Below are 7,838 nucleotides of genomic sequence, written 5' to 3'. Positions count from 1 at the left end.
TTTGGTTCTTATTGCGTGGACGGGGTGTGAGGGATGAGGTGCGGGAGATGTGGGAGACACGGTTGAGGGCGTTCTCGACCACCGAGGAGGGGAAGTTACGGTCCTTGAAAAACGAGGACAACTGAGATGTACGGGAGTGGAATGCCTCATCCTGGGAGCAGATGCGGCGGAGGCGAAGGAATTGGGAATAGGGGATAGCATTTTTGCAGGAAGGTGGGTGGGAGGAGGAGTATTCTAGGTAGCTGTGGGAGTCGGTGGGCTTGAAATGAATATCGGTTTCGAGGTGGTTGCCCGATATGGAGACAGAGAGGTCCAGGAAGGGGAGAGAGGTGTTAGAGATGGTCCAGGTAAACTTAAGGTTGGGGTGGAAGGTGTTAGTGAAGTGTATGAACTGTTCGAGCTCCTCGTGGGAGCACGAGGCGGCGCCGATACAGTCATCAATGTAACGGAGGAAGAGGTGGGGTTTAGGGCCGGTGTAGGTACGGAAGAGGGATTGTTCCACGTAACCTACAAAGAGGCAGGCGTAGCTTGGGCCCAAACGGGTACCCATGGCTACCCCCTTTGTCTGTAGGAAGTGGGAGGAATTGAAAGAGAAGTTGTTGAGTGTGAGGACGAGTTCGGCTAAGCGGATGAGGGTATCAGTGGAGGGGGACTGGTCGGGCCTGCGGGACAGGAAGAAGCGGAGGGCCTTAAGGCCATCTGCATGGGGAATGCAGGTGTAGAGGGACTGGACGTCCATGGTAAAGATGAGGTGTTGGGGACCGGGGAATTGGAAGTTCTGGAGGAGGTGGAGGGCATGGGTGGTGTCACGGACATAGGTAGCGAGTTCCTGGACCAAGGGGGAGAAAATGGAGTCGAGATAGTTGGAGATCAGTTCGGTGGGGCAGGAGAAGGCGGAGACAATGGGTCGACCAGGGCATTCAGGTTTGTGGATTTTGGGAAGGAGATAGAAGCGGGCAGTGCGAGGTTGGGGAACGATGAGGTTGGAGGCCGTGGGTGGGAGGTCACCTGAGGTGATGAGGTTGTGGATGGTTTGCGAGATGATGGTTTGGTGCTCAGGGGTGGGGTCATGATCAAGGGGGCGGTAGGAGGAGGTGTCGGAGAGTTGGCGTCCGGCCTCGGCGATGTAGAGGTCAGTGCGCCATACTACAACTGCACCTCCCTTGTCCGCGGGTTTTATGGTGAGGTTGGGATTGGAGCGGAGGGAGCGGAGGGCTGCACGTTCTGCGGGGGAGAGGTTGGAGTGGGTGAGAGGGGTGGAGAGGTTGAGGCGATTGATGTCTCGACGGCAGTTGGAGATGAAGAGGTCGAGGGAGGGTAGGAGGCCAATGGAAGGGTTTGTTTTCTCTGGCCTATGTATCTCCAGATGTGGGCAACCTAAGAGGTATTACAGCTGTAGGGTAAGCAAACTCTTAGTTTACACTGGTCACTCGTCCTATGAATTTGGAATAAAAGACGTTTTGACCCTGGTAATATGTTCATTATATCAAGGAGCTGTTTCACAACTCCTGTCCATTGTATTGAAAGAACAATGTTCTGTGTTGAGAGATAATCGCTGAGCTGTGTTGTGAGATCGACCCCTGGTGGCTTGTGGTTGGAGTAGAGAGCTTCCTCCTTGCTGTAGAAGGCCATAGGCCTGTTCAGTTAGCAGTAATAGAGGATAAACCACTGATTGTGTCAACAAAAGGAGACACTTGTCTTAATAGCAAGGTGGCACTGTGGCTCAGTGGTTAGCATTGCTGCCAAACCGTACCAGGGTCCCGGGTTTGATTCCAACCTCAGGTGGCTGTCTGTGTGGAGTGTGCACGTTCTCCCTGTGTCTGTGTGGGTTTCCTCTGGATGCTCCGGTTTCCTCCCACAGTCCAAAGATGTGCAGGTTAGGTGGATTGGCCAGGGTAGATTGCCCCTGGATAGTGTTCTGGGGATGTGCAGGTTGGGTAGATTAGCCATGGGAAATACAGGAAGAGGTTGGGGGTGGGGCTGGATGGGATGCTCTTCTGAGGTTCGGTGTGGACTTAGTGGGCCAAATGGCTTGCTTCCACACTTCAGGGATTCTGTGAACAGGATTGCATGGTAGTAATAGGCACAAGTTATATTAACTAGCTAGGCATAATGGTTAACACTAACCAGAGATGATGGATCTGACTCTGTTAGGATCTCGATTCATCGGCTTTCCACCCAAGCCTGTGTGACATCATCAGATTGGGTGAAGCCTAATACAGTCTCCATCACTGACACTTTCTGAACCGTTACCTTATACAATAATCACCAAATCCTGACTGCAGAACCAATAGTGACACTGTCGCTCATGCCCCACAATCACTAGCCGCCTGTCTGCAATGAACAGTCCAGGCCATTGGAGCTGTTGAGACTCAGCAACCAGCTAACGGAGATTAACATCACAGTGCATTTCCGAGCGAGAGTGTCGCATTGGGTCACGAGCTAATCTTGTTCATCTGACCTAATGATCTGTGCGGATATTAAAGTGTCTAGGATACCAGTTGAAGAAGAATATTGGCATCCCTTGTGCTGTTTTAACCTTCCTGCAAATGTAATGTCAGATCTAACTAATATCCCAGCTTGTTGCTTTTTGTGGGATTTCACCATTTTCAAAATTAGTGCTGCATTTGCCCTCCTCCACAGCAGGTCAATGCATTTCAAAGCAGTTCCATTTATCTGAAGACACTTCGTGATGTTAGTAATGCAAGCCTTCCTCCATCTCTGACTCCCTCTCATCTATCTCTCCCTTCTCCCTCTTCCATCATTTCCTCCCTCTATCCTCCTCTGCTCCATCTGGCTTTTATTTAGCCGTTTCCACGGGACTGAAAGTAAAAGTGCTTGTTAACGCTGAACGCAGGAACAGTTTGCAAAATGCCTCGATCTATCTTTAAAAAGAGAAGCTGGGCATTCTCGTGCATGCCAGCTGCAATGAGGGTTAATCTTGTTTTACTGGGGCCACTTGCTGCCCAGGGACCAGAAAGGTAGCTGTGAACTACAATTTGTCCACATTTATATTGGTGAATGTTTGGTCTGACTGCTATGAATGACAGAATCACTGAATTGTTAGCTATTTGGCCCATCGTACTTGCACTAACTCTTGAAATGAGCATCATTACCCAGTGCCAATCTCCTGCCTTTTCTCCATAGACCTGCACACCATTTCTATCCAAATAACCATCCATCAGCCCTCTTGAATGCCCCAATTGAAACTACCTCCTCCACATTTCAAAGCAGTGCATTCCTAACTACTCGCTTTGTAAAAATGTGTTTTTTTTCTCACATTACCCTTGCTTCTTTTGCGCAAGACTTTAAATCTCCACCTTCTCATTCTTGTTCCTTTTATGAGCAGAAACAGCTTTACTCTATTGACTCTATCAAGCCCTGCTCATGATTTTGAAAACCTCAATCTCTTATCAGCCTTCTTCTCTCCAAAGTAGAACAGTCCCAACTTCCTCAATTGATCCTCGTCGCTGAAGTTTCCGATCCCTGGGACCATTCTAGTAAATTGCTTCTGCACTGTCTCCAGTGCGTTCACATCTTTCTCGTAACGTGGCACCCATAAACCGTGCACAGTACTTTAGAAGTGGGTTCAATTTTATTACCATTCCTTGGACTGGTTGTGGGGTCTGTTGGTCTTTACTGCCTGTCGCTGCCATCTGCAAATCTTAGATCATCAGAGATAAAAATCCCCAGAAGAGACGTGATTTAATTTCCTCCGCTCTTTTGCCAAGCTATCATCCAGTTTGCTTTTTGACCTGTGCAAACCTTTATGATTGAATGGAAAGAATCCATTACTTCTGAAATAGCTCTTTCTTGGTTGGGTTTGTCAGGCAATCCCATGCATTATAATTGTCCATATGCATTTACATATACCCCTGAACAATTTCACTGATTTGCAGCTTGTTGCCTGACATGATGTAGTTGCAGACATAGCCAAAAGAGGGAGCCCAGCCCAGGAGGCAGGTTCTAAGCTTCAAAGGCCTAACCCAACAGAATAAAGCGTAAGGGTCTAGGCCGGAAACGACAGCTTTCCTGCTCCTCTGATGCTGCTTGGCCTGCTGTGTTCATCCAGCTCTACACCTTGTTATCTCAGATTCTCCAGCATCTGCAGTTCCTACTATCTCTAAATAGTAAGTGTGTCTCCTACTCCAGAGGAATTAGAAATGAGCAAGAAACGTTCACCTTGCCAGCAACATTCACATCCCATGAAAGAAGAAACAGACACTGTATACCCAGCCTGGTTGTTTCATATAGGACAATTTGTCCACTTTGATTTCTCAGCCCTTTCTAACACAGTTCGTGGTCTGTCCCATGCCCCATCAGTTGTTGAATCATCCTATCTGTGCTTGCATTACCTTGTTTCCAGTACCCTACTGACTGCCAGGTCTTTTATATTTCCCCCGCTGTTCTACAATGGAGACAGCTTTCCGCTGCCCGCTTTGGTTCGTGTGCCAGCGTTGGGCGTTCTGTCAGAAGGCATCAGTGGGTTAATCCAGGGGGTATTTGAAAGCACTGGGCCACTGACAGGGTGACCTGGAGTTGCTCTTTGTGAACCAGCTGCCCTTGAAACATACAAGTGGATCCAGGGAAGTACCTAATCAGTCATGCAGATAAACTGAGCAATCAGTGCAATGTAAAGCTGACCCTTTGTAAAACCATTCGAAGCGGGTTGGGTGATGGAGATGCAATATTCAGGATCTGTATTCACTATCCACAAACCCTATTATGAGTATGAACTTGCCTTCTCTGAAGTACTTGGGTTTAATCTAACTATCTGACATTATTGTCCCTGGAATGATTGTTTTGTTTGGATCTTACTCTCACATGTTTCATGAAATAGATTTTAAGTCGATTGTAACCAACGGTTGTCTTTAACTGAATCCTCAATATTGATTGTCAATTTAATGCCTTTCAATGAAACATTTGAGTTCAAACTTGTGCAGAGTTTTTCTTAAATTAACTAATAGATTGCTTGGCCTCCTGTGGATAGTTGATCTATTCAAAACTATAGAAACAGGCCATTCAGCCTAGCACTACATGCTGTTGTTCATGTTCCATACAAACCTCAATTCACCCAATCAATGCCTATATAGTTTTCCATTCTTTACTCCCTCGATTATTTATCTAGCTTCCCCTTAAGTGCATTTGTGTTCCAGTCTCTTCATCTGGGAGTTGAAATAACTCCATAGAGGCTGGTATCCCAATATCAAGTTGCCGTTTGCACATGGAGAATCCTTGACACTGATCCAGCTTCCTCAGAGCCAGCTCTCAGTGAACAGAACTGCTGAAATTCCTGTCTATATCTGTCAGCCAGGGCTCCCTGATTGGACCTGATTAACTTCCCCAATCAGGGAATGTGGTTTCAATGAGGTCCACCTGGCTGACCCTCATTACAGGAGTGAGTTCCAAATTCCTATCCTCTCAGAGTGAAGAGGCTTTTCTTAAATTTTCTACTTGATTTACTGGAGACTTCCTAATTTCTGATCGTTGTCATCTTTGGTCTTTCATTTCACCCTTGGGTGGGAAACAGAAAAGCTGTGTGAGATTTTAACTTGTCCACATTCCACCCACTTGTGAAAACAGTTGAAATCAAGCACAGCTTTTATGTTCAAACTCTAACCTATCAAACCCTTTCATAACATTGCAAAGCACTATCAGGGTCAAGGTAACCTATATGTTTGCTTCAGAAGGTCTTACCTGATGAACGTGTTTTTGATATAACTTAGTTTGAAAGGCTTTATCAAAGGTAACTTTAGTTTCCTAAAATTACAGGGAAGGTACAGCGTAGAACTGTGCTGGTTTTGAGGCACCGCGGTAACATCCCACCCTCTGGACTGGGAGGCCCAGGTTCCAGTCCCACCTGCTCCAGAGGTGTGTAATAATATCGCTGAATGGGTTGATTAGAAAGATAGAACCGTGTCAGGATGGTCCAGTGGTTAGCACTGCTGCCTCACAGCATTAGGGACCCAGGCGACTGTCTGTGTGAAGTTTGCACATTCTCCCCGTGCCTGTGTGGGTTTCCTCCGGGTGCTCCAGTTTCCTCCCACAGTACAAAGATGTGCAGGTTACAGTGTGGAAACAGGCCCTTCAGCCCAACAAGTCCACACCGACCCTCTATAACCCACTGAATCCAGACACCCCTGAACACTATGGGCAATTTAGCATGACCAATCCACCCAGCCTGCAAGTCTTTGGACTGTGGGAGGAAACTGGAGCACCCAGAGGAAACCCACGCAGACACAGAGGGAATGTGCAAACTCCACACAGACAGTCACCCGAGGGTGGAATCGAACCTGGGTCCCTGGTACTGTGAGGCAGCAGTGCTAACCACTGAGCCACTGAGCCACCGAGCCACCGTGCTCTGATAGATATAGGCCATTCAGCCTATGTGACCTCTATTCACGTTGAGCGTGAGTCCACGAAACAATGATGGAAACTCACAAGACAGAAACAGTCCAATGGAGGCATGCTGACCTCCTGAATTATGTTACAAATCAGCCCATGACAGCTAGAAGCCCACTCTGCACCTGATCAGTGCAGTCTGTGACACGTCTTTACAAGGCCCATGTGGGAGACCTCAAAACAAGGATTACGCTCGCTCATGGCTTTTTATTACATAAAGACCAATGCAAGCCCATGGTTCTGGTCAACTCAGAAACAATCCTTAGTCATATTAGAAGGATTCTCAGATTGATAGCCAACCTGTTTAGCTCACCTTGCATGGCCACTGAGTCCTGAGGTGGGACTTGAACCCAGAAGCTTCTGGTCTAGAGCTAGAACCACAACCCATTGTGCCACAACAGACTGCTGACTGAGCTATGGATGAACTATACATTAAAGCAGCATAAATACTAATGTGGGTGGAGTGCTGCAGGGGAGGTATGGGTGGTGAGGTGTGGCTAAAGTCAGAAACAGCTTGTTCTGAACATCCCAGATTAATTTGGTTGTGTGGTGAAGACACAACGAAGGATCATATGAAGACGCCAGTGGGCAGACAGTCACTTCCAAAGTGACCGTGGTTGGTGAATCTGGCTCCCAATGGTCGCTTCTTCTCTACTCTAATTCCAAGTCAAGTCAGGAGTGTTTACTTCTCCCATCTTATATCTTCCATTGATGAGGAGAGGGCCCACATGATGAGACAGACCACAAATAAGACAAAACGTGGATAACTGTGGTTACCTTATTAACCTTCCCACCCAAGTTGCAAATAGTGTCTCGAATGGAGTTATATTCACCTCTGCTCGCCCTCTTTTATGTGAGATTGATGTGAGAACTCACACACGGAAGAGGAGATTGGAATCCCGGCTTATGTGCAAGTTCCTTCGGTGTTTGCAGTTCCTGAAACATTGTTAAGCCTCCTGCAGGAAGCTGTTATTGGAAAGCGAAAGACTGAAAAGATGAAAAGGCATGGGCAGGTTGGGGTGGCAGAGGGGAGGCAGGGAGGGGAAAGGATGTAATTTACCCAGCAACAAACGTTCTTCTTTGACAAAACATAATTTTCTCGTTTCCCTGCTGGGCGACATGTTAAAGTGTGAGGGTGTGAGTGTGTGTAGAGTCAATGAGTGAGTGAGTGTGTATAGGCTCTGGGGCCGTGAGTGTGTGTATGTATCTATGTAGAATCTGGGACTGTGAGTGAGTGTGTATAGGGTCGTGTGTGTGTGTGTGTGTGTGTGTGGAATCTGTGGGTGTGCTTGAGTGAGTGAGTTTGTATAGTCTGTGGGTGGGAGTGAGTGTGTGTGTATGGAGTGTGTGAGTGTGTATGGAGGGTGTGGGTGTGAGTGTATATGGAGAGTCTGGGGGTGGGAGTGAGTGAGTGTGTATGGAGTGTGTGGGTGTGA

The 7,838-nt window shown here is 47.4% G+C and overlaps 1 protein-coding gene across 1 annotated transcript in view; it reads left to right on the top strand.

Annotated features, from left to right (window-relative positions):
* Positions 1 to 7,838, top strand: part of LOC109916792 (collagen alpha-1(V) chain-like) — a 259,059-nt gene that overhangs the window by 201,631 nt on the left and 49,590 nt on the right. The gene's annotated exons all lie outside the window — the stretch shown is intronic.

The sequence above is a fragment of the Rhincodon typus genome, chromosome 38 (assembly GCF_021869965.1).
Source record: "Rhincodon typus isolate 14 chromosome 38, sRhiTyp1.1, whole genome shotgun sequence".
Lineage (NCBI taxonomy): Eukaryota > Metazoa > Chordata > Chondrichthyes > Orectolobiformes > Rhincodontidae > Rhincodon > Rhincodon typus.
Note: the sequence above shows the minus strand (reverse complement) of the source record. Positions and strands in the feature narration are given on the sequence as shown.